This window comes from Furipterus horrens, unplaced genomic scaffold (genome assembly GCF_987537825.1).
Source record: "Furipterus horrens unplaced genomic scaffold, mFurHor1.1.pri manual_scaffold_6, whole genome shotgun sequence".
Taxonomy (NCBI): domain Eukaryota; kingdom Metazoa; phylum Chordata; class Mammalia; order Chiroptera; family Furipteridae; genus Furipterus; species Furipterus horrens.
The window spans coordinates 38,000,665-38,027,539 of record NW_028327176.1 but is presented as its reverse complement, the minus strand read 5'-3'; the positions used below and the strand labels follow the sequence as shown (position 1 = coordinate 38,027,539).

Below are 26,875 nucleotides of genomic sequence, written 5' to 3'. Positions count from 1 at the left end.
GCAGCTAGATGGCTGAGAGGAGGAATTGGACTTGTGTGGGGAGGACAAGAAAGAAAGAAATAAAAGATAAATTTCTCCACAAATTTATATACGGTAGTGTAACAGAACCCACAGGCTGCCCCAATTGAAACAGAACCCATGGGCTGCTCAGTTATTAGGGGCCTGACTGCCCGCCACCAGAAGCATAACTCTCAATACCAGAGTTTGATGAAAAGAAAAAGAATAGTTTATTTAATGGTTATATAGATTTAGATTATTTGTGGATTTCTGCCGTTAAGTCTTATTTTCTGTAAAACACCCACAAACATGTAGTTCTCCCTCCCCCTACCAAACCAGCCTAGTTTTAGAAAGGTCAGAGATATAGTCTTACTACTTCCCAGACACAGATCAGTTTTACCAGCAGCTCCCAATCATTTGATCCTGACTGGGGAGGTTTTGCCTGTGTTACGGTGCCCTCCAACTCTTAATGCAGAACCACATGGAGTTCCCAGTCTCCTTGTAAACAGCATGGAGTTCTCCCTTTCCTTTCAAAGCCGCATGGTGTTCTCCTCTGCCCTCCTTGCAAACCACATGGATCTCCTCTCTCTCCCTCTCAAAGCTGCATGGAGATCTAGCCAAAATGTCTGCCGCCTACTTTTAAATCCCTGACTGTGTCCTGTGACATGGTGGCTGTGGTAACCAGTTCTGACCACTCACAGAACCTTGCACAGGCTCTGTTATGCTCTTTTTGTACCATTCCATGGTCAAAACCCTTCCCATCTCCTTGGGGCCTTGGAAGAACCAAAGCCATTTGCATAATTAAAACACTAGCTACTAGCCATAGCCATGCAAAGGCATCTTAAAAGCTGTTCTTTTTCCCCCATCCCCCAACCCGCAGGTTCTGGGGATTTTTGGAGACCCCCACTCTGTAAAAATAGCAGCTGCTCACTGCTAAACTACATCACCTTGATGAGGTTTTAATGTTTTGAAAGGGGACCAAAAAAGTTTTGCCCTTTTGAGATATTGATTTTAAGCTGTTATTAAGAAACAAAAGACTCATTATAAAACAAAACAAAACAAAAAAAAAAAACACTTAAAAAAACCTTTGACCCTTCCTCCTTTCCTGCTCAAGAAATTCACATAGAAAAACTAGGATGTTTTCTTAGCCTAATTTGAATTATGGGAGGCTTATAGGAGGCTTCGAGCAGGGGCTTGTTAACTAGATACACACTGTGTCCTATTGTTTCTGAGTCACCAGGCAAGAATTTGTCTGCCATATATGTCCCACTCTTGCTCATCTACCTGTAAATCACCAATTCTCACTTCTAAAAACCCATTTCCCCCTTTCTCCTTTGTCCAAATGGCATGTATACTCAGTGTTGTCTCATTGCCTTTGGAATTTCATGCATATGTGTATTTCCCATGAGCATGCATTAAATTTGATTCTTTCCGTGTTAATCTGTCTGTTAACTTGATTATTAGCCCAGGTTGGACTTAGAAGGTGGGAGAAAAAATATTTATTTTAGTCCCCACAGTTTCTAATTTTGGTCATTGATCAGGATAATTAAATGAATGATGTTTCTTTATTTTCCCAAGGACATGTGTGGTGACAGGAACTTCACTTGACTATGAAAAACAGACAAAAAAGAAACAGTCACTTAGCAAAAGGCATTTATTTTCTCTCACATAACCAATCTTCTAAAGAGGGCCATTGAGGGCTGTTATGGTGTCTTCATGATGTCATTAAAGACTAAGGCTCCTTTTCTCTGCTCATCCATCCTCAGCACAGTTGCCTCCTGGCCACAAAATAGCTGCTGGAGCTCTAGTCATCCATCTACAATTGAGGCAAAAAAAAAGATAGGAGAAAATTGGTAAAAAAAAAAAAAAAAAAAAAAAAAAACTCTATAAAAAGTTTTTCTGGTAATATAACCTAGTGAATCCCATTTATACCCAGTGTTTCCCATATGACCACCTTCCAAATACAAGCCAAGCTAGCTTTTTTTTTTTTTTTTTAATTAAGCACATTAATGCCACAAGGGAAGTCAGAGTTGTTTTAATAGAAGTAGGAAAACAGATATTGGATAGGCAACTGACAGTTTTGTATACAAACCTTAGCAGTGGACTCTGTATACAGTAAATGGAGGTATCTAAAAACCAGCCATAAATGACTGTAAGTCATTAAGTGCTGGTGGTTTTAGCTCATGTGTTAAACTAACTGTTTCATTGCAGCTCACTATTGCCCAGCCCAGGTTCTCAGTAGCTCTCACCTGACCCTCCCGACTGGTTCTTCTGACTCCAGCATCACCTCTTTCAAATCTGCTTTCCATACAACTACCCAAGTGAACTATCTAAAAATGACAAGTCCAGCTGCTTCACCCCTGAGGTAGAAACAATTTTCAAAATTGTTTGAGTTGGATAATATGGTGTTTTAATGAGTTAGCCTCAGATCGTTGCAAAATACACTCAGGTGGTGGATTTATTCACTGATGAGGCCAGACATACGTAATCACACTGCAGGAAAAAGGCTGAGACTCACCTCATTGTAATATCTGTATCATGGCAAGGAACACAAGCAGCTACTGAGACACCCTCCCTTGCTCCACCAAGGACCAATTTTCTGGGCAATACTTCAAACTCAACATGAAGTGAATTGGACTTCAGCTTTGTTACCTAATTCTGACTTTAGATCCAGAGAACACAGCCATGGTAAGGAGCTGGGAACAGCTGGGAATCCCAGTAGTAAGAGGAATCTCTGGTGGTGGTACCTCTTACTGAGGGATGCCTCTAAAACACACTTTCGCTGCAAGCAGCTGTGGAAGGGCTTTGCCTTGATCCAGCCCCCAAAATGGAACATTTAAGAGCTTGCTGGCCTTTACTGTATTCTGTTCTGCCAAGTACTATGACAGAAACTGCCAGGAAGAGTTGATCTAACTGCCAGTAGCACTCGGGAGTGAGAGAGAGGTCCAGCCAGACTGCCCCTCAGAATGTTGAGATCCCAGATGCCTTCTGGCTCATGGAAGCAGCTGCTGTGGAAATAGCAATACACCTGGCTCTGTAGATAATGCTATTTTCACTATTAACCCTCATCCAGGTCTCTACTCCATGGATTCTCAATCTTGGCTGCAGACTAAAATCACGTGGAGGGTTTAAAACATGCTGATGCCTGGGCATCCCCATAGAGGTTTCAGTTTAATAAGTCTGGAGTACATCATGCACATTGGGGCTTTTTAAAACTCCCCACATGATTCTGCCATGTAGTAGTTTGAGAATTATTATTACAGATAGTGTAGAAGACTGTCCAATGGAAATACAGTACAAACCACAAATTTAAGCCACAGGGGCAATTTGAATTTTTCTAGGAGTTACATTTTAAAAAATAAAAAGAAACAGGTGATACTAATTTTAATAATATATTTTATATAACCTAATATATCAAAAATGTTATTTCAATAGGCAATCAACATAAAAAGTTATTAATGAGATGCTTTGCATTTTTAATAGTAAGTTTTCAAAATCTAGCATGTATGTTACACTTACAGCACATCTCAGTTCAGAAAAGTCACATTTTAAGTGCCCAATAGCCTCATGTGACTAGTGGCTACCATATTGTACATCACAGCTGTATGTGATTGGGGAAACGGAGTGGAAGAATGACGATGGCACCTGAATAATGACTTTCCAAAAGATATCCATGTGTTAATGCCTGGAATTTGTGAATGTTATCTTTTATGGGACTTTGCAGATGTGGTTGCATTAAGGATCATGAGGTAGAACAATCATCCTGTCTTATCCCAATAGGCCCTAAATGCCATCACATCTATTCTTGTAGGAGAAAGGCAGAGGGAGATTTCACAGACACAGGAGAAGGGGATGTAACCACAGAGGCAGGGACTGGAACGACGAGACCACAACTAAAGGAATGCTGGCAGCCACTAGCAACTGGAAGAGTCAAAGAACCGATTCTCCTAAGAACCTTCAGAGGAAACACCACCCTTCCAACACCTTGATTTTAGTCCCGTATGACTCACCTCAGATTTATGGCCTTCTGTGAGAAAATAAATTTCTGTTGTTTTAAGCCACTAATCCTGTGGCCACGGTAGGAAACTAATACAGCAGCATTTATAACGAAGCACTTCTTTTATATCTGTATTGTTGTAGTTATCACAGTCTTTCTTTTATTATAGCTAGTCGGATACCTATTTATCTTTTTCTTTTTGGAGGGGAGGGACTTCTCTTATTCATTCGTGAACCTCCACCACACCTGGAAAGTGTTTGTTGTAGGAGCACAGCAAAGGCTGTTCGAGTACATCTGAAGCTCAACCTCTGGGGTGCCCAGGTTCTGGTGTGAACTCGGGAAAAGCGTGAAAGGAAAGCCACCTCCCAAAGAGATGGTTAAATAGGACAGCGACAGATCACAAACATCCCAGGAGTCTAGTAATGCCTGCCTGCCCTGGTCACTTGAAGTGTCTTTGAGAAGCAGTAACCCCAGGAGTTAAGGAAGAAAAGGAAGAAAGCGCTAAAAGCAGGAACCGCCTAACGGGTCTGAACTGTGAGGCACACTCCAGTGGAATTGGCCCTGCCCCCATGCAGACCCACCCCCACAGGATCAGGGAGTTTTCAGTCCCTTTGCTAAGAGTCTCACAAGTGAAAATGTCTCTTCACACATTTGTTCACTAACATTGCTTTTTGCCTAACACAAAAATCAGCTGCCCCGAGGGTGTGCAAGTTTGATTAGGAAGACTTCTCTGCAGCAGACAATCTCCTAGCAACGTTCATATCGCCTGGGATTTGGGGTTATAATATGCCACCATACAATTAAAAATGATAAGTGACAGCTCACAGGAAATTCCACTGTGGACTTAGTCAAGCCTTGATCATATCTAGGGATAGTGTGACTGAGGAAACAGGGCTCACCACTCCTTTATTCCTGAATGTCTCATCTCCTTAAGGAGGATGTAAAGTACCTGGAGCCTAAGAGTCTTCACTAACCTCCTTGTTCTTCACAGGGTGCAGCCTTCTGACCTAGAATTGGGTTTTGGGTAAGCAATGATGTCATATAAAAATATTTCTGAAGGGTTGACCGATAACCTGTTTCTACCATTTTCTCCTAAACATTCTTGGTCTAGAACTTCAGCTAACCCTTCTAGGAGGATGTGTGAATATCACAAAACTTTAGAAAATGGTTGAGAAATCTGTTATGAATAATCATAAATATAATATGACCTTCCGCAGAGATGGTCTTTCCAGAGTTGGAGCGGTAGATGATTGTGGTGCTGTTAGCTGTGTTAAATGCCCCAGAGGAAAGGTTACATAAAAGTAAAAGAAATCATGAAACCAATTTGGGTGGCAGATGGAAACAAAACAAAAACAAAACATTGGTTCTCTGGTTCATTGACTTTCATCTTCTCCCTGAGGCACAAAGAATGCTCAAGTGCATCATAATATCACTGCTCCTCTTTCACTACCCTGCTGTGTATGAGCAGCAACAATAATTCTTATTTTGAGGACAATATTATCTCACATTTACCTTCTATTGCAGTGATCTGTGTAATACTGTGGTGTCCTGAGTATGTGTAGTCTGAGCACTGTTTTAGAAAATTAATGAACAAAACCGTCCTGAGGAACGTGTGTGTGAGCACATGGACTTGTGTTTGTGTGGATTCTTGCCTTTTACAGCACTTAGAAGAGACTTTGGACAGTAAGAGCAGATAACTGAATTAAAATATATAATTATAACCTAAATAAACGTGGTCATTTTCTCAGGGAAAAAAACGAAATCTGCACTAGCCAGACTCTCCAGTGTCTGTTCTTGAAGAAAATCATGCTCCTAATTATACAATTCTATTTTTTCTAAGAAATAAAATGCTTAGAGCAAATCTACTAATGTTCTAAGTGTTCTGTCAGGTCTGTGAGGAAGGCAGGGAAGAGCCCAGGAGCAGACAGAGAAGCTCAGCTAGAGGACAAACCTTACCTGTGCCTTTATAATAAGAATGATAAGCATCAGCCATACCGCTTTGTATTAAAACAGTGAAGGGAACGTGTTTTAAAAAGCACACATTGCCCCACCAAAACACAAAGTTTTGAATATTTTTTCTGGATATATCGTTGCAATTTTACTGGATATTGCAATTAATATCTTTCTCTGACCAGTAAAGGTATTCTCTGGCACATCAGGAATTTAACAGAGAATCTAAAGCCCTGAATTGTTTCCATTCCTCTGGAGTTGCAAAATCACCCCTATTGTGTCTCATGTTGAGAGGAGGAGTTGCATGTGAACAACGGCCAAGCGCTAAGCTACATGGGAGTGGAGGGGGACACATGGGGTGGGGGTGGGGGGGACGACCCAAATAAACCCAAGCTTTTATTTATAAAAACTTGTGTATTTATTCTTATATATTTAAACTTCAGTCACCTTTAAAGTAGTCTCTATCTGATGCAATACACCTATCAAGACATTTCTTCCAGTGCTCAAAAAAGTTTGTGAACTCATCAATTCTGATGCCTTTTAGTGCTTCTGCCATTTTTTGTTTCACCTCTTCCACATCGGCAAAACGTTTCCCTTTGAGGATTTTTTTCATCCAGAGAAACAAAAAAGTTGCTCAGGGCAAGATTGGGTGAATAGGAAGGGTGAGACATGGGGGTCCTGCTGTTTTTGGTCAAAAACTGCTGAACCCTCAGCATGGTGTGGGCAGGTGCCCTCGTAAATCACCCATCACGAAATGGGCAAACGCATTGAAAGAGTCTTCAAAAAAATTCACCAAAGCCAAATGCACGCTCTCACACCACCAGCTGGTACACTGATACAGATGGGTTCCTAGAATACTCACCTAGTGAGGGAAACCTGTATGTACTACAAGGGCCCACCCACCAGAAGATAATTCCAGCTTTTTGGGGTCCCCCCTCACAATTTTTCAAATTATGTGTATCAGCCCCTTTCCTGCCTCTTTACACCCAACTCCACACCCACTACCAGAGCCTTGGTTAGTCCAGAGGGAAACTTTGTGTGAATTAGCAAAAGGCATTTTTTCCCTGGCTGGTGTCTCAGGTAGGATAGTGTCTCCTTAGAAGGAATTAGCTTACAAAATTAAGAAGACAGAGAAACCCAAGATCTGCAGTTCACAAGCTGGAGATCCAATGGTAGAGCTCCCGCCTGAGTCCCCAAACTGAGAATGAGGACAGCTGATGGCATGAGTTCCAGTTTTATTCTGAAGGCAGGAGAAGACTAATGTCCCAGCTGGAAGCCAGTCAGGCAGAGAGCAAATTCTCCCTCACTTGTTTGGTTTTTTTATTTGTTTGTTTATTCAAGTCTTCAACTGATTAGATGAAGCCCACCCACATTTGGGAGGACAATCTGCTTTACTCACTCTATTGATTCAAATGTCAATCTCTTCCAGATACCCCACAGACACAACCAGAATAATGTGCAGCCAAACTCCTGAGCACCCTATGGCCCAGTTAAGTGGACACATAAAATTAACTGTCAAAAGTAGGTGCATAGCAGCCCACAACCTGCATTCCAGCCTGTCTGCCCCGCAGCTGGGCACCCCAGTGTAGAGCACAGTAGACAAAGGACACACAGTGGCCCTCCCCACCACATCAACACTGATCTAGGAAATGGCCTCTTATCTTCTCCAGAATCAGGGACCTTGGAGTCTTGTCTTTGGCTCCCTCAATTTCATCACAGTTTCTGGACTGGTCGTGGTTTTGCACTCCATGTACTTACTCCAACAAATGGCGTTTCATCGTTTGTTCAAATGAAACCTCCTTCTGATTTTTCACTTGGGGCCACCCAGACCAACATCTGAGTTGTGTGACTGACAAAAGCCAAGGGTACAGTGCTGAACCCTTCCTTTCAGTGGGAGAAGCACAGATTACCCCTGTACTGTCCTGCCAGGTCTGTGCAACACATTCAATTTCCCTTCGGTAATGAATAAGAGAACAGAGAAAATCAAAAAAGGAGAACGGACAGCAGTCAAAACACAAAATGAGTCCACAAAGTAAAGAATCATGAACAAACAGGGAGATAAACAGGAATAACAACTGACAACGCATTCATTGAGTCCTGAGTGTCAAAAATAACACTTGTGTGGAACTGGAGCATACGGAATGAATCACTGTTTATCAGCCAGTGCTGTCAAGTTCAGCACATGTGTGACAATTAGGAGTGGAATGTGTGGCACCTGGTGTAGGGCTGATGTTAGTCACTTCAAGATGAAGCGGGGTGGCATCTAAAATTCCCCCATATAAAGTTCATGCACACAGTACATAAATGTTTCATGAAGCAAAGGGTTGAAATAAACAGAAGCTCCAAGTGAGATTTTTTAAAAAAGGTTTAGATGTTGTTGGCTAAGAAACATAAACAATGCAGCCAGGGAAAGCTGGGGACTATAGTTCTTGCTATGGTAACAGATTTAGAAACCAAATATAACTCTGATGTGGAAATGCAATTTTTTATGCTGGAAGAATAAGTATAAATTGCCTTGCCTTAAAATTACTTTCAGTGTTCATCCCTGAGATCTGAATCCCAAACTCAAGGAGGCAGAAGATTTCAGAATGGTGTTTTAGATAATTTTTCACACAAATACAGTATTCCCTCACATCACAGGTATTACACTCTAGACCCTCCTGCAAAATACGAACCTTACATTTATTCTACACTCTTAAAACTACATAACTTTAACAACTTTAACAGTACTGCAAAATCCTGATATATAGCAAAAAATCCACGATAAATAATTAAATATAATATTTTTTAAAATCCCGCAATACAGTGAGGCCATGATAAGTGAACCACAATAAAGAGAGGGACTACTGTAGTGTCAAATTCTGACATTTTAACTGGCAAATGGATAGTGCTCATGTGGAAATGTATTTGCCGCTAGATCAACAGTGAGTTTTGCAGAAACTCAGCTAAATCATAGTAACTGGGAAACCCAATTCCAGGCCAGCATGCCCAACAAAAATCATGGAACAGGGTCCCAAATGTTCTTAGTATTTGAGTCTCCTCTTAGAGAGCCTAGACTCTGTGTCCTAGGTCAAGAGTGCTGTCATCCCTGTCATGCTCCCTAGACGAGTCTCCTTGCCAACGTACCCTGGTGAAATCACCCTTCAACAACACTTGCGTGTTCAATGGACATCTCAAACTTAACCCATCCAAACCTGAATTCCTGATAACCTCCTAAGCTTACTCTTCCCACAGTCTTCCCCATCTCAACAAATAGCAGCTCCATTCCCCAGTTACATAGGTGAAAAACCATGGAGTCATCCTTGACATTTTCTCTCATACCTCTCATCTGATGATCTATAATTCTATTGGCTCTGCCTTCAAAATAAAGCCAGAACTGACTGCCTCGTACCACTTCTACTGTTATCGCCTTAACTCAAGCCACCATTGTCCCCTGCCTGGATAATGGCTGTAGCCTCATGACTGCACACCCTGTCTCTTCCCTTTGTTGCCCTTGGTCTATTCTCAATGTTGGTTAAATATAAATGAGATCATGTCGCTCTAACACGAAAAACTCTCCAATATCCCCCAGGTCACTCAAAGTGAAAGCCAGTGTCCTTACGATGACCTTAAGATCTTACACAATTTTTTCTTCCCCATCTCCAGACATCTGTGTGGCCTTATCTCTATTATTTTCTCATTTGTTTACTCTACTTCAGCCACAATGACTTTGTCCTGCTTCCTTTAACACACCAAACTCAGTCCCCTCTTAGAGGCTTTGCAATTGCTGCTCGGTCTGTTCAGAATACTCCTGTCCAGGTGCCTCAATTCCCTCACTTTCTTCAGGCTTTCAGCTCTCAAACTTCTCATAAGGGCTTCCTGGCCACGTTAATGAATGTGTAACCCCTCTCAAGTACTTCCAAATTCCCTCCCTGTGTGGACTGGCAGGAGGGGGTGGGGCTCTCTCTCCAAGCAATCCCAAGACTATCTAATGCTTTGCCATCATGTAACTGCACAATCTGGAACATGTGACCTGGGTTGCCAGAGAAGGGAAAAGAGAGATTGGAGGTGGCACATGGGCCTTACATGCCTGGACATAAAAATGGCACATGTCCATTTCATGTATATTTCATTAACTTCAACTTGTCAGTTTCATCTAACTGAAAAAGGTCTAGGAAGAGTAGTGGGTTTTTTTTTGTTTGTTTGTTTGTTTTGTTTTGTTTCATCTTTAACTAAGCACAAAGGCTCTTCTAATTATGTCACCTAGAGCTCATTTCACTCATTGCTCTGTTTGGCTGCCAGTCTCTTGTCTCTCTCTTCAGCAGTGGTGAGGCAGATGCCCTTTCCATGCGGAAGGCAAATCCATTGTTTGCTGCCTTTGCCAAAAGCAAACATGTTGGAGAACTAGGTGGAAAAACTGTTGCCATTGGCATCTTTCACATGAACTACATCGAAAGAACCAGAGTTTCTCGCTGTTGGTGATCCCAAGTTAGTACCTCTGGTCACCATATGCATGTTACCAGTGTCAAACTTGATGAAATCAGTAATTTAGCCAGACTCCCAATCAATCTGAATGGTGCTGTTCACATTGATGAGAGGCTCAGGGCAGCAGATGGTGCAAACATCATGGGTGACCAGATGAGGGATTCCTTTTGTGTTCACAACGATCTTTCTCACTTTGCACAATTTGTACTTGGCCTCCTCAGGTGTGATATGATGAACAGCAAAGTGACCGTTGGTGTCATAGATCAGACTGAAATTCTCTCTGGTCTTGTCAATGCCGATGACATTCATAAAACCAGCAGGGTAGGTTACCTCAGTTGGGACCTTGCCACCAATCTTAATAAACCACTGTCTGCAGATCTTCTTTACTTCATCTCCTGTTAAGGAATACTTAAGTCTTTCAGTTTGTGGGGACTGAAGATAGCCAAGGAGCCAATACACTGGTCAGTTTATCCATCAGCCAATGTTTTGGAGCTGCTACATGCTTCAGATGCTTCTTAGGACCATGAGCCAGGGCAGCGCTAGGCATTGGGAGAGGACCGCATCTTTCCAGTACACCAAAAAAAAAAAAAAAAAAAAACGGTTCGGAGGCTGTGGTGTGCTCACCTGGATGACTGTATGCCCCAGAAGTATATATTGTATATTGTATGCTCATGAAGGACAAAAGGACATGTGTGAATTCTGGACATGGAATTACATGTATTTTTTGTTTTTGTTTTTGTTTGTTTGTTTTTGGAAATCCCTTACCGCTTAGGCACTAAGGATCCTTGGTCTCCCTATTTTATTGCTGTAAGATTAATCTTTGATTCCTTTTTCTTTGGCCATTCAGTATCTTTTTTTGAGTGGCTCCTAGACGTCAGACATTGCCAAAGAAACTCAAGATACAAGGCATGAGGTAGTATTGTATTCCTGACTGCAGTACCCCATGGTAGGATGAGAGAGGCACACCACAGTATAGACACCAGCTACCCAAAGCCAGTGGCCTGGTGCACATGCCCCACAGGATGTATGTGCAGGGTGGAAAGGCAGTCTTTCTTCCCCCAGGATTACTGAAGCTCTAAGTGGGTGCTACTAATTTAAGCTTTCTGGCAACCCTCTCAGAAATTTATAGACTCATTGTAGACATATGTAATTACATAACTAATCATAATCACCTTTATTCAAAAAGTAACAACACATAAATGTTCATTTGATCATGCCATGAATTGAGTATAAACATTTTCCTCCTCGTTTGGACCTCATATGTACACTGTGAAATTTTTGCAGCAATTAGAAGCAAAATTCTAAATAAGCTCACAACAAGGATAGAGTTTAATTTTTAAGTATATTTTATTGATTATGCTGTTACAGTTGTCCCAATTCCCCACCTTTGCCCCACTCCACCTATTACCACCCTTTCCTCCAGCAATACCTGCCCTTAGTTCATGTCCATGTTTACGTGTAGAAGTTCTTTGGCTTCACCCTTTCTTATATTATTCTTAACATCCTCCTATCTATTTTGTTCCTACCAATTATCCTTCTTAATCCATGCACAATTTCCCCATTTCTTCCCCTTCCCCCTCCCAGCTGATAACCCTACAAATGATCTCCATACCTATGATTCTGTCCCTGTTCTGGTTGTTTGCTTGGTTTGTTTTATTTTTGTTTCTTAGATTCAGTTGTTGATAGTTGTGAGTTTGTTGTCATTTCAATGTTCATAATTTTGGTCTTATTCTTTTTCTTAAATAAGTCCCTTTAACATTTCATATAATAATGGCTTGGTATCATTTAGCTTTGCCTTGTCTGGGACACATTTTTCAATGTTCATGATTTTGATCTTCTTTTTCTTAAATAAGTCCTTTTAATATTTCATATAATAATGGCTTCATGAAAATGAACTTCTTTAGCTTTACTTTGTCTGGGAAGCACTTTATCTGCCCTTCCATTCTAAATGATAGCTTTGCTGGATAGAGTAATCTAGGTTGTAGGTCCTTGCTTTTCATCACTTTGAATATTTCTTGCCTAGAAAGTTGCTTTTTAGAAATCAGCTGACAGTCTTTGGGGAACGCCTTTGTAGGTAATTCTCTGATTTTTTCTTGCTGCTTTTAAGAGTCTCTTTATCTTTAACCTTTGGCATTTTAATTATGATGTGTCTTGGTGTGGTCTTCTTTGGGTCCAACATGTTTGGGACTTTCTGTGCTTCCTGGACTTGTATGTCTATGTCCTTTGCCAAATTAAGGAAGTTTTCCATCATTATTTTTTCACATAAGTTTTCAATTTCTTGCTCTTCCTCTTCTCTTTCTGGTCCCCCTATGATGCAGATGTTGGTACGTTCAAAGTTGTCCCAGAGGTTCCTAAGCCTCTCCTCATTTTTCCCATTCTTGTTTCTTCTTTCTGTTCTGCTTGAATGTTCATTTCTTCTTTTTGTTCCAAATCATTGATTTAAATTCAGATCTCCTCCCCTTCACTGTTGGTTCCCTGTATATTTTTCTTTATATCACTTTGTGTAACCTTCATTTCTTCTTTTATTTTTTTTTGCCACACTCTATGAGTTCTGTGAGCATCCTTATCACCAGTGTTTAGAACTGTGCATCTGATAGGTTGGCTATCTCCATTTCGTTTAGCTCTTTTTCTGGGGCTTCGTTCTGTTTTTCATTTGAGCCACATTTCTTTGCCTCCTCAATTTGGCACCTCCCTGTGTTTGTTTCTGTGTACTAGGTAGAGATGCTTTTATTCCCTGTCTTAGTAACATAGCCTAGTATTAAAGGCACCTGTAAGTTGTGTGGGGTGGAGTCTTAGGTAACTTCCAGGGTGGTAATTGCCACTTTGTGGCTCTGTTTGTGGTGGGGGGCTCAAAGACAGGACAGTGCCACTGCCTGGTTTCGGGCAATTTGCCTAGCACTCATCCCATTTCCAATCACTTCAACCACTTCCCATATTAATCAGTGCCCTTCCAGTTGCTTCCCTGGGGTTTGAATACGTTCTAAGACTGCTGGCCCTTTAAGTGGCAAAAATCTGGCAGTTTTTTCTGCCATCCCAATCCCCCTGGTTTTTACAGTCAGAAGTAACAGGAGTTTATCTTCCCAGTGCTGGAACCCTGGACTGTGTGGTCTGGCCTAGCGCTGGGATCACTTGTTCCCAGTGAATCCCTCCCAATTTTAATCTACCACATGTGAATGTAAGACCGTCTGATCTGCCACCGCCAGCCCCATCACTTGTCTGAGCCACACCACCTCTTCACCCTATCTTCACGACTTGGTCCCTCCTCCCTGTCTGTATGAATGTGGATTCTTTAAAGTCTTGGTTGTCAGACTTCAATGTAGCTTGATTTTTTAATGGTTCTGGTTGTTATTCGTTTTTGAGATCTGTTTGTAATTCTTTCTATGATTGCACGAGAAGGCAAAAAGTGTCTACCTATGTCTCCATCTTGACCAGAAGTCTAATTTTTTAAATGTAGTGTTTAGTATTAAAAATTGTAAGGCAATAAAAGATTTGTGAATAAAATTTATGTAACTTAAAAACACAAACTCAAACCACAAAACATTATATATTCTTCAAGGAAGCATGCATATACAATATATATGATAATTACACTAGAATGGCTGCTTATGGGGAAAGAAAAAGGAGTGGGAATCAGGACAATAAGAGAGGAAATAATAAAATAAAAATAAGAGAGTATCCTGGTATGACAGTGCTAATGTACTATCAACTAAGGAATATTATTAACTTACCAAATATTAGGTTTTACATTATATTTTTTTCTTTTTTTCTTTTTTGAAGAGGTACTCAAGAAACATTTATTGAGTAAATTAATTAAAAGGTTTTGATCTAAAATTAGTCTTTAGAGCAATAAGACAGACTGACCAGGCTTCCCTCTACACTTTTATGATCTGATCTAAGCCCAAAGTTAAGTCTATAAGTGAACAACAATACTATATCATATTTTCTGTCAATCAAATTGACGAACATAAAAAATGATAACACTCTGTATTGCCGAAGGTATGAAGAAAGGGGCATTTTCAAATTACTGATAGGAACATAAAATGATACATCTTTCTGAAAAGCAATACTTATTGAGATCCACTAAGATATTCACAGCCTTTAACCTAAGACTTTCACTTTTAGAAATTCATCATAACAAAAATAATTTATGTATAACCACATTTATATAATATGATGTTTGAGGCAATATTACTTGAAATAACAGAAAATTGCAAATAATGTTTAGTAATATGGGTATCCTACAGTTTAGTTATGTCAGGACAAGTGAGAAATGACTAACCATAGTGATCCATTTGAGGCTAAGAGTTATAGTAAAACTCAGGTCAGCTTTTACTTTAATAATAAAGAATGAATGTTATTTAAATGTCTTTTCTTCTGAAATATAAATCACTGGAGGGGTAGAGAGATAAGCAAGAGTTAGATGAGGTTGAAATCAAAATGTTGATATAATTTCTATTTTTCTACGGGTAATAGCTAGTTCTAGTATCTTATTACTTCAACAATCAAATCTTCTTGGAAGAAAATAAAAAAACCTCACACACAACAAAAACAAGCCTGGATCCATATTTAAATATCACTGATAGCAAATGTTACCTTAAGAAATTACATTTTTTAAAAATTTCAGCGTAATGGATATAGCCATAAAGACAAATGTGATATTTTTAGTCTATTAAGCACACACCAATACAATATGTTAGTTGGGAGAGGAATGGAGGCATATTCCAAGGCAAAATGTTTGCAGTTAACATCATTTGGAAGATAGCATTTTTGTGTCACTAAGATTTAGAAAAGCACAGTTTTTTGCTAAGTATGCATTTGTAAACCCATCTACCACTTGTCACTTTGAACTATATTGGCTTCTTTGATACAACTTTTAAAATCGAATTATGAAAAAAATGAATTATGTAGATTATTTGAGTTACAATGAACAACCTGTAAGATTGAGTGTATTTAAAACTAATAAATGCAGCTAATGTAAAAAAATTAATTAAGAAATTGATTTTGAGCCCTGCTGATGTGGCTCAGTGGATTGAGTGTTGGCTTATGAACCAAAAGGTCACCAGTTTGATTCCCAGTCAGGGCACATGCCTAGGTTGTGGGCTGGGTCCCATGTTAGGAGTGTGGGTGCAAGAAGCAACCAGTAGATTTATCTCCCATGCATGTTTCTCTCCCTCTCTTTCTCCCTCCCTTCTCCCTCTCTCTATAAATAAATAAAATCCTTTAAAAAAAGAAATTGATTTTGATATTTTGTTCCTTTTAAAGTGATAAATCTGTCTATGTCTATAACTTCTATGATATTCCCTCCTTCAAAAAGAAGACAAAAACCAATATGTTATACCATATATTGCTATGTATGGACTGAATGCAACCTTCCAAAATTTTCATGTTGAAGCCCTAATCACCAATGTGGCTATATTTGGAGATAGGGCCTCCAAGGAAGTAATTAAAGTTGAAAGAGGGTGTAAGGCTGGGACCCCAATTCCATCAGGCCCTATCACTCTCTTTTCTCATCAATAACACACACAAAAAAAGAGGTCAGATGCATACAAAAAGCAGCTGTCTATAAGCCAGAAAAAGAGTCTTCACAAGAACTGAATTGGCCAGAACCTTGATCTTGAACTTCTAAACCTTCAGTGTAAGAAAATTAATTTCTGTTATTTAAGCCACCCAGTCAACAATGTTTTGTTATGGCAGCACAAGAAGACTAATACACAATTATTTCATATCATTTATATATTTGGAATGTACTTTGTACCAAACAAATTTGATTTAGGTATTGATTAATTAGAGTCTACTAAATATAAATTTCTTATATTATCTAGACTTTGAATTCAATCTGCATGAATATGTGGCACCCATGCTACCATTCTCCATTCCTTAAATAAATGGTATGTATTATTAACAACTGATCACAGCATTCTTTTCATTCTGAACCTAGACTAGACTTCTAATGCTTATTAGCAATCCAAGATGCCACCATCAATTAACAGAGGTAGACATTTAAGTTGAAATCTATTCATCATTCATATGTTACACTATAAACTCATCAGGTGCTTGGATACTATTTTATTTCTTTTTAAAAGCCTATAACCTTTCACACGACAGAAGCTCTGTAAATATTCACTGAGTTAAATAAACTTTATTGTGAATATAAACCTTCTATAAAGCAAGTTCCCTACACAAAAGCTTTAGGTCTTGAGTCAAGATAAACTTGTCTTGACAGTACATGAATGCATGGGAAAGACAGCATCATATGTACTTTTAATGTTGACTGAATTTTCATCAAGTATGAATAATGAATCATAATGATCAGAATAATAATTCAATACAATAGTGTATCACTCACAGTAATGAATGGTGCATTGTGCATCATTATGTATGAAATTCAAATATGGAAGGCTCAAGGACACAAAGGAGTGTAGAAACTCAGCCCTTTACCTTGAGGAACTCTGGATTTACTTGAGATATTAGACTCTTACACATGATAATTTCACTTACAATAGGAACAGAATGTGACAAGTGTCCCTGCCAAGTAATTGGTTTTGACAGTAGGAGTAGAAGTGTTCAGAGAAAGGAGGGGAAGATTTTTCTTGAAAACTAAAAGCAAATGTGATAGATGAACCAATTCTTACAGAGTTCAATAATTCTTGCTCTATTTTCTTATGACAAGCTCCCTGAGGATTGGGGGTTGATTTATCAGATTAGCTGTCCAGGATAGTTGCATATTCCCCAACAGTTGCATGCTCTCTGTGCTGCACTGCTCTGCCTAATCATGTGCAAAGTGGTAGAGGAGAATGATTTTCTAAATCCTTGAACACACTGGGAGATGCAACATGTCTTCCCTTTGGTGACTCAGTATCCAATGGTCAAAGTCTGGCCATCCTGATTCAAAACATTCTCAACACCAACAGCAATTCACAGCAACAAAAAAGATGTGAGGCTCCAAAACTACCTTTGAGGCCAAAATTCTAAAAACTAACCAATTGGTTGGTTTCCTACCCTCAGAGAGGCACTTCTTAGGGTTACTATACCTAACTTACCGAGTTATGTCAGGAGAGCACAATTTAAACTTTTAACTAAAAACAGAATTTGGCCTTCCTGTATGAAAGGTAGTGAATCATTATCTTTAAATTACTAAGAAAATGGCCTATCACCCATAAGCAATAAGCGAATCAGCAGTAAATTTAGTTGATGCAGACATTTATTAACATTTGATTACAGAGAGTCTCTAAATCATTCTGGGTGTCTGCTAGAATGTTTTTAAGTGCAAATTAGATGAAAAAGGCAAAATCAAAATATCAAGCTTCCCATGTATGAAGACTCAAGATACCTTTAAGACCCTAAAACTCATACCAAGTGGCAGCCTGGAGTTTTCAGAGTTAGTTCAATATAGTAGACACTAAGAACTGTGTCCCAAATTACTTTTCCCTGGCAGTCATCCAGTTTTTTGTAGAATGAAATAAAAGAAATTACCCAGGCTCCATGCTGGGTGCCATAAAGAGGCATCATCCATTTTCCTCTAAATTTAAAGAAGCACAGTCTAATTTTCAAGATGTAGAACCACATCATCCCACCTTCAACTCATTGTCCTAGGACACCTGGCTCTCAGGCTAGGAGGAAACCAGAATCTGCTTGATGAAGCCAGATATTTTTGAGAAGGGCTGGGAATTGGTAGAGCTTTTCTGGCTTAAATAGGAGAAATGTTAATATTACCAAGTTAATCACTTTCTCCAAGTGTAAACAAACCACTGAAACAGCACTAAAGCCAGAAATATTGCAAAAGGGAAGAAGGAAGGGGTGAAGGCACCCCGTATTATACTCATTTTTGAGGAGATAAATGAGCACAGGTCTCTTTCTTGTCCCCTCCTCCACTGCCCCCTCCCAGCCCCACAGCAGGCAGAAGGGTAGCAGCAGGCTCTCTCCCATAACCTGCTCAGTTGGAGAAATCATTGTGTAAGTGGTTTTCTGGCTCTTCTCTGAAGAGAAATCTCTAAAGGAATCCCCAACAGGTGAAGAGATATTTGGCTGGAGTCCCAGAGATGAGAGGGAGGAAGGAAAAAAAAAAAAAAGAACAAGAAAATCAACATTACTGAGCTCCTAGTAAATTCCAGACATGTTATATCCTGTTTAATTCTAGCAACCAGACATGAGACACTGGATTTAGATCTCGATTTGAATTCCAGCCCTGCCACTTACTAGCTATGACTTTAACATCTTTCAAAGTCAGTAGTTTTATCTGTAAAGTGGGGTAGCTAATACTAATAATCATTAGGGTTATAATGAAGGTTATATGAGGGCATGCTTGTAAAGTACTTAATGTAATAAATGGTAGCAACAATTAATGAAATATGAGCTCTATTTTGTACATGGATTATGTGACTCCAAAAGGCAGAAAACTCTCCCAGACAAATGATGCCCAGAAGAGGGCACATTCCCTACAAGATGATGCTTAACTAGTTTAAAACATTATACAAGAACATATATGGTTTTTAAAGGCACGTGCATTCTCTGTGCATTCAGGAGTCACTTATTAAACTCCATAATCATGGAGAACAATTATCTTTGAAAGTGACTTTCAGATCCTGTATGTCAGCCCCTGCTGCAGGCCATCCTAGTGATCAGAATGAGAACTCAACTAGCTGAGGGCTCCAGGGAACTCTTCCCTGCCAGACCAGGCTCTCCTCTTGCCTTCCTTTACATCTCTTTTGGATTGGTTCCCTTCTACTTATTTCTCCAAACTTCTGGCCTGCCCTTCAGCAGCAGCACCCTTGCCCCACTTCTGATGGAATTCTGTTCCATGGATCTTGTGACAGAGACAGAATTATCACCAAATACTATACAGCTCTCCTACATTTCCAGACCCCCTTAAATTTACAGAACCATTTGACTTGTTCTAGCCAATAAAATATGACCAGAAGTGAATGCATCACCTTCGTACTGAGGCAGTGAAAAGCCCATGCCAGATTCTCTAGTCTCTTTTCTCCTGCTGTGGAGTATAAAGTCTACATGACCCAGATTATGCAGATAATAAAATAACAGTGCCTTGCTTAGCTTGACTCCCTGAATAACTGTGTGGAGCAGATAGATCATTACATCATACCATACTGGATATTTTGTATAAGAAGTAAACTTTCATTTTGTTAAAACACTGATTTGGGGCTATTTGTCATTACAGCACAATCTAGCATATCCTAATTTATACAAAATTGAATCCCTGCCATTGAGTTAGCACTGGGTGTCTTGCTCTTGGCCACCTCTTTAAGATGCCTAGACTGGCTCTCATTTTGCCTTTTTGATCCTAACACACTTTGCAGCAACTGTAGAACCTGATGTTCTAGTCTCCTTCCCTTTTCTCCCCTCAATTCTTACCTCAACCCTGAGGAGGTCAGGGGCTGATCCAGCTAGAGATTAGCTAAAACATCAGACTAGAAAATGAAGCAGGGAGTTTTTAACTGAAGCAGAAAGAGTCACTGGAACAAGGCAGGTGAAAAAAGAGAAGGAGCTAACATCTCAGAGATCAGGAGCAAATGTTCAGAATGTTGGAGTGAACTGCTTCAAGATGGAGAGATGAGGCCAAAGGGAAAGTAAGTCAGGATCAAAGGTTAGATGGTCCTGGGCAGTTATTCCCTCTAACCTTGTTTGGTGCACACAGCTCACCTCTAATGGGTTAGCAGGTGAGTCTGCAGAGCTAATTCTGGCCGCCTTCAAGGATCAAGTGTCTATAAGCACAGAAGCACTGACCAACCTATTGTGCTAAGCGATCCGTTAAATCCTAGAATGCTTGTTAATACACTGGAAAACTTGGTTTATTCCATGCCTCTGGGTGCAGGGTTCCTCTTTTCCCCCCAAATTCAGCAATTCATAATCTCTCACCAGGAGGCTCCAATGCAACATGCTTAATAACTTGCTTCATAATCTAATAGTTTACAATCTGACTCACTTATATAACATAATTTCTACATAATGAGCACAGAGCTAATTGAGGAACTTAATGACTAATTTCTCAAGCCAAACAAGATGTGTTCACATTATCTTTTAACATTTAAGTTCGTGACCAGATTATCTGATTTGACTATGAAAGCAATAATCATATCTTACACCCCAAATAACATTAAAAAGTCAATGTGCAGTGAAAAAGTTAATTAAGGACTTCTAGCCAAGATGGAGGCCTTGACAGACACGCCTGGTCTCCCTCCACAACTAAGAAGGAATACAACTACCTCAAAACTAGAGACAACCAGAAGTTCCAGAAAACCAAACTGCATGGAAGTCCAACAAACAAAGATATAAAGAAGGAATACTCATCCAGACAGGTAGGAGGGGTGGAGCCCGGGCGGAGAGGATGCAATGTGGTGGCAGCAGTGGCAGTGGCTGTGGCAGCAGCAGGCCAGAGGAAAGCACAATCACACATTTTTAAAAAGTGGGGAGGGACACCAAGGGAGTGTTTCCAGCTCCTGACCCAGCTCACGGTCTCAGCCTCAGGGAAAATCAAGCCTCATTGCTTCTGACTGTGCAAACCAGTGGGGGTTAGGGCAGAGGAAGAAACTGCCAGTCTCTCAGCAGTGTCTCCTTGTTTAAAGAGCCCCCACCATCCTAGAACTTCTGCAGACCCACCCATTCTGGCAACGACGGCCAAGGCAACAGCTAGAGAGATGCCAGTCCCATATGAAAGTGGTAGAAGTGCCTGGAAAAGAGGCAAGTGCTCAGCAAGTGGCATTGTTCCCTCTCAGACCCCTCCCCCACATACAGTGCCACAATGTGGTGAAATGGGTCACCCTGTACTGATGAATACCTAAGGCTCTGCCCCTTACAATGTAACAGGAGCAACAACTCTACCTAAGACACAGAGGCAAACAAATACAGGAGCCTGTCAAGAAGAGGAGACAAAGAAGTATGGCCCTAAAAAGGGAACAGATCAGGGTTCCAGTGGGAGAACTAAGCAATAAGGAGATAGTTAATCTAACAGACACAGAAATTGAAAGCTTATGTAAAAAATAATGAAGGAAAACTTCCCAAATTTGGCAAATAGACATACAAGTCCAGGAAGCACAGAGAGTCCCAAACAAGCTAGACCCAAGGAGGACCACACCAAGACACATCATAATTAAAATGCCAAAGGTGAAAGATAAAGAGAGAATCCTAAAAGCAGCAAGAGGAAAGCAGAGCTACCTACAAAGGGGTGCCTATAATACTATCAGCTGATTTCTCAAAAGAATCTTTGCAGGCAAGAAGGGAGTGGCAAGAAATATTCAAGTGATGAAAAGTAAGGACCTACAACCAAGATTACTCTATCCAGCAGAGCTATCATTTAGAATTGAAGGGCAAATTAAGTGCTCTCAGACCAGATAAAGATAAAAGAGTTCATTTTCATCAAGCCATTATTATATGAAACATTAAAAAGACTTATTTAAGAAAAAGAAGATCAAAACTATGAACACTAAAATGACAACAAACTCGTTAACTATCAACAACTGAATCTAAAAAATAAAAACAAAATCCAACTAAGTAAACCAGAATAGGAACAGAATCATGTATAGGGATCATTTGGAGGGTTATCAGCTGGGAGGGGGAAAGGGGAGAAATGGGGAAATGGTGCAAGGATTAAGAAGCATAATCAGCTGGTACAAAATAGACAGGGGAATGTTAAGAATAATATAGGAAAGGGTGAAGCCAAAGAACTTATGTGCATGACCCATGTACATGAACTAAGGAGAATGGGATTGCTGTGGGAAGGGGGGGTACTGGGCAGAGGGGATCAAAGGGGAAAAAATTGGGACAACTTTAACAGCATAAGCAATAAAATGTACTTTAAAAGAAGAAAAAGTTAATTAATATTCTGTAATATCCTTTTTGATATTTTCATTTAAAAAATCAATTCTTCCTCCATTTGCTCAATATTCAAAGCCAAACTGCAGATGATGTATCTCTGATTTTACAAGGCTATGACCAGTGATATTTACAAGACAAATCTTCATGTTGCACACTGAATATTCAATGAGAAGCAGCACACTGCCTACTAGCTCCTCTATTATTGATGTTCTGCATATCTGGAGAGATTGTAAATTTAGACCCAATTAAGTTTGCAATTAAATGTAAAGTAAAACAAATCCTTGTATTTCAGGCCTCAGAAAGTATGAGAGGAAATATTGTTACCAATGAGCTTTCTTTTAAACTAAGCCAAATGCTTTTACCATGAAGGAACACTGAGTTCACCTCTAGACTGAATCCCACACCACTAAATCCCACATGGCAGTATTTAAGAACAGATTCCATTGTCAGCTCTGTTCCCTTTCCAGAACTGTGTTTTCACTTTGTGCCTATGAGACCTCATACATCCTATTCACATTCTGCCAATGTAATGCTGTTCATTCCCACTGAGACTGAGAAAGGCAAGAGTTTATGAAAATGTGTACATTTAAAATCTGCAGTTTTGAGAGATCTTCAAATTCTAAACCCCTTTCATATAAAGTTGGTGTTGTTAGAACTTGTGAAGGTGGTTTCAATTTCATTTTTATTGTGCTTTTCAGACCACATGAAAGTTTTGTTTGATGCTCTTAGTACATTGGTTAGTCAGTATACTACCTAACAGACAAACCAACTTGAAATGGGGGAGCTTACCAGAAACGATGCTCTCTGCCCCAGATTTTACAATTGTAGCAGATTCTACTTCCCTTGTGAGAAACTTCCAGGGGCATTAATCTTAGAAGGAGAGCTGTGAGCACCCCAGAACCAGTTAAAGCAGCCAATATTATAAAAGGAAGTATGAGTGTTCCATTGTGCAGGACCCAGGAGCAGGCATTGTCACCTGTACACCCCAGTGACTTCTTATTACACATGGCAATAACTCATGGGGGCACACTTGGCCTCTGTCAGGGCACTCTGAGAGTGCTGGGGACTTAATGCCTCCAGGAGAAGCCTTCGACCAATGACTGATAGGGATTTGGTGGGTAGATACCATCTTACTTGCCTCTCAGCTGGGATAACTCTGAAGCATGTTCTACGCTACCTCCTAGGTCTGACCAGGAAGAATGGGCTTCAGTTGCCCAGTGGTTATTGTTTGATATGTTTTTCTGTTTTAAAACTATTATTTCAATTACAGTTGACAGCCAATATTATATTAGTTTCAGGTGGTTAGACATTTATATAATTTATGAAGTGATGTGCCTAGTAAGTTTAATACCCACTTGGCACTATGCATAGTTATTACAATATTATCAACTATATTCCCTGTGCTGTAGTTTACATCCCCATGACTATTTTGTAACCGCCCATTTTTACTTCTTAATACCTTCACCTTTTTCACCCAGCCCCCCCCCCTTCCAACCCCCTTCCTACCTGGCAACCATCAGTTTGTTCTATCTGTGAATCTGTTTCTGTTTTATGTACTTGTTTATTTTGTTTTTCATATTCCATCCATTTTATGTCTCAACTCCCTTTGACACTTCCTAAATTCACCTACTAAAGAAACTACTTACGGTTGAATTCTTGTCTAAGAGTCTATTGTTCAAGGAATCCAAGGGAAATCCTTTGTGTTTTTGACAATTCAAAAGGAAAAACTGTCTGACTCCTAGTGACAATTACCTAGACAGAGAAGTGGTCAGTGATTCTGGGTTCATGAGATGACAAATAGCAAAATCACCTCCGATCCTGACTTCTGGTTGCTGCAGAAGTCCTAGGTGGCAGTTCTGTATGGACACCTGAATAAACAGACTTCCAGCCTTGGAGTCTAAGCATGGACAGTGTGGCCAAAGTTAGCCCAAAGAAGAGGCATCACACCCCTCCCAAGATCTGCAGTAGCAAGGGACCAGCAACTGTGACAGCAATGCTGCACTGAACTATGATAAGCAATATCATTTGGTGATGGGAAGCATCAGCTGCTGTGACTTTGGGACCCAGCCGCATTCTACTTGAGTGCAGAAGTTGAAGTAAAAATTTTTCAAGATGGTGGAATCCCCTAGAGCTGTGCTATTCAATATGGTAGCCACTAGCTACGTGTGGCTATTAAATTTAAATCTAAATTAATTAAAATTAAAGAAAATTAAAATTTCAGTTCTTCATGTGCACTAGCCTCATGTAAAGTGCTCGATAACCACATGATAGATCATGGCAGCAAGTTCTATTGGACAATGCCTCCTTAGAGTTACTGTGTAGTTCAGAAAGAGGGGAAGTCTCAAGGAAGAAAGACATACAAAACTCTTGACAATAAGGGATCTAATGTACAGCATAATGATTGTAGTTAACAATATCATGTTATATACTTGAAAGCTGCTAAGAGAGTAAATGTTCTCACCACAACAAAATGGCATTTATTATGTGAGGTAGTGGAGGTGTTAGATAACACTAGGATGGTAGTCATTTTGTAATATGTATGTGTATAACTCAACATGTTGTACAGCTTAAACTTAATAGTTATTTGTCAATTATATCTCAAAAAAAAGCTGGAAATATAAGGGATAAGAGATATTAATATAGTCGTTTAAAAATAAAAATACATACCTTTATCTGTATCCTAAGTTTGTGGAGCATTCATATTAGCTATAGAATTATAGAAGTTACAGAATTAAGGAATGACTGTAAGAGAGTTTAGAAATTATACAGGCAAACCTCTTGACCTAATGTTTTACAAGCTAGCATAAAAATAAGAGGAGTGTAACTATGACTACTGGGAAAAGTAATGTATAAATGTTAAAAGAACTATAAAATCCCTATTGTAAATTAAAGAGACAGAGATTAATTTTTTAACTGAGGCCAATATGGTAGGCTTCATAGAATATGTGGTATCTTCAATAAGTCTTGAAGTATATGAAGGACTTCAGTAGGTGAAAAAAACAAGGAGAGGAGGGGCATTCTGTTCTGAGAGGGGTGAGAAAGAAGAAACCATGTTTGGGGAAGGTTTATTAGTCAGATTATCTCCGTAGGGCACAATATAGATGGGCCAATGGGCTGGGGCCACTTGAAGGAGAACCAAGAGTTACGTGGGCCTCCCTCCTTGCACAAAGCTGCAACTAAAGATTTTCTGGGGAGACAAACTTCAGACCTTTTCCCCCACTTTTCCCTCTTTAGCTAGTTACTGTTAAAGCTATAAAAATTGATTCATCATAAGACCTTCCCCAAGTATTTCATGATCTATACCTTCAGAATCAGCCCCTGTCTAAAATTCTGCAGGCCTTGAGGCTAATTTTGCTGAACTACTTGAAGGTGGTGTCTACTCCCCCACTCAAAGCGAAGAATAAGTAGGCTGCTGTTTTAATGGTGTGATTTCAGAAGAGTAATTTCTCATGATGCCCTGTCCTGATCCCCATTCCAAAACCTTCTAAAATGGCACATGAAAAAATCCCAGCACTAAATAGCTTAAGCTAACAGGGGATTTGTTGGTTGCATCCAGGGATAGCTCAGAGAATTAAAGACAAAGCTATCTCCCAACCTGTGAGCAGGACAGGGAGGGCACTGCTGAAGATCTCAGAGGAAAACAGAGACTGTACCTTCCTTGCCTATGCTTTCCTTACCACCACCATTCCCTTCCGGTGCTGTTCTCCCTGGAGTGCTCTACATCACCTTTCTACAGAGAAGCTCTGTCACCCAGCTGTGGACATGGGACGACAGCTGCAAACTTCCACCCTCATGGTTCTTTCACCAATGAGGGGCAGCTCCCACTTAATAACTCACAAGGACGAACTCATAAGCCATCTCGAACCTGTCACTATGGCCAGGGAACTGGGGATAACTAAAACTATAACATTTAGGCCACATGACTAGGGTTGGGGGAAGAAAAGTAGTTTTACCCAAAAGAAAGGGGCAAGGAGAGAAAGATCTAACTTGGCCCAGACATGACCGCCAGGGAAAATTGTTTTGTCAGCCACCCCAGTCAGAATGTAGGGCACAGGGAGCACTTAGAAGAGACTTTTGAGGAAAAGGAGTGAGAGTTTGGAAAAGGATCCCTTGTGCCAGGTGGTCCCCCAAGCTGTGTAAGAGGCCTGATGTTAGCCAAACCACATCCTTCTTCTACTCAACCCCAGTTTTATAGTCTTAAGGTTGCAGTGACAAATATAGTACAATCGCCCCCAATTTGCCAAACCCACCCATAAAATCCAAAGCAGAGACCTCTCTGGAATAACCATACTGCCATTCCAAGCGAAGCCAGGCCCGGATTCCCAACCTCTTTTATACTAGCTTCAGGATATTTTCAAGGTGTGCTTTCACTCAACAAATTTTCTAGGACTTCAACAATGAACAAATGCAAAACGTACCAGCATGATGGATGATGGTGTACATTTTAAAGACACAAATATGCTAAAACTAAGAGTGACCCCAAAATGGAACTCCATTCCAGAAGACAGTCTTCTTGGCGGGAGACATGAATTCAAATCACGTGTGGTATCTGGTGAGGGCTGCTCATCGCATAGAGCCAGAGGCGCCGCTGACCTTTCTGTGGCCCCTGCAATGGTTTACCACATTCACTGAAACACA

The 26,875-nt window shown here is 40.1% G+C and overlaps 1 long non-coding RNA gene and 1 pseudogene across 1 annotated transcript; both read right to left on the bottom strand.

Annotated features, from left to right (window-relative positions):
- Nucleotides 1–1,633: 1,633 nt before the first annotated feature.
- Nucleotides 1,634–26,875, bottom strand: LOC150005995 (uncharacterized). Its single transcript, XR_016511711.1, has 2 exons — nucleotides 26,656–26,875; nucleotides 1,634–1,813 (listed from the first exon to the last, which is right to left on the bottom strand). It is a non-coding gene; the product is annotated as an uncharacterized LOC150005995 (long non-coding RNA).
- Nucleotides 10,199–10,955, bottom strand: LOC150005996 (small ribosomal subunit protein eS4, X isoform-like; annotated as a pseudogene).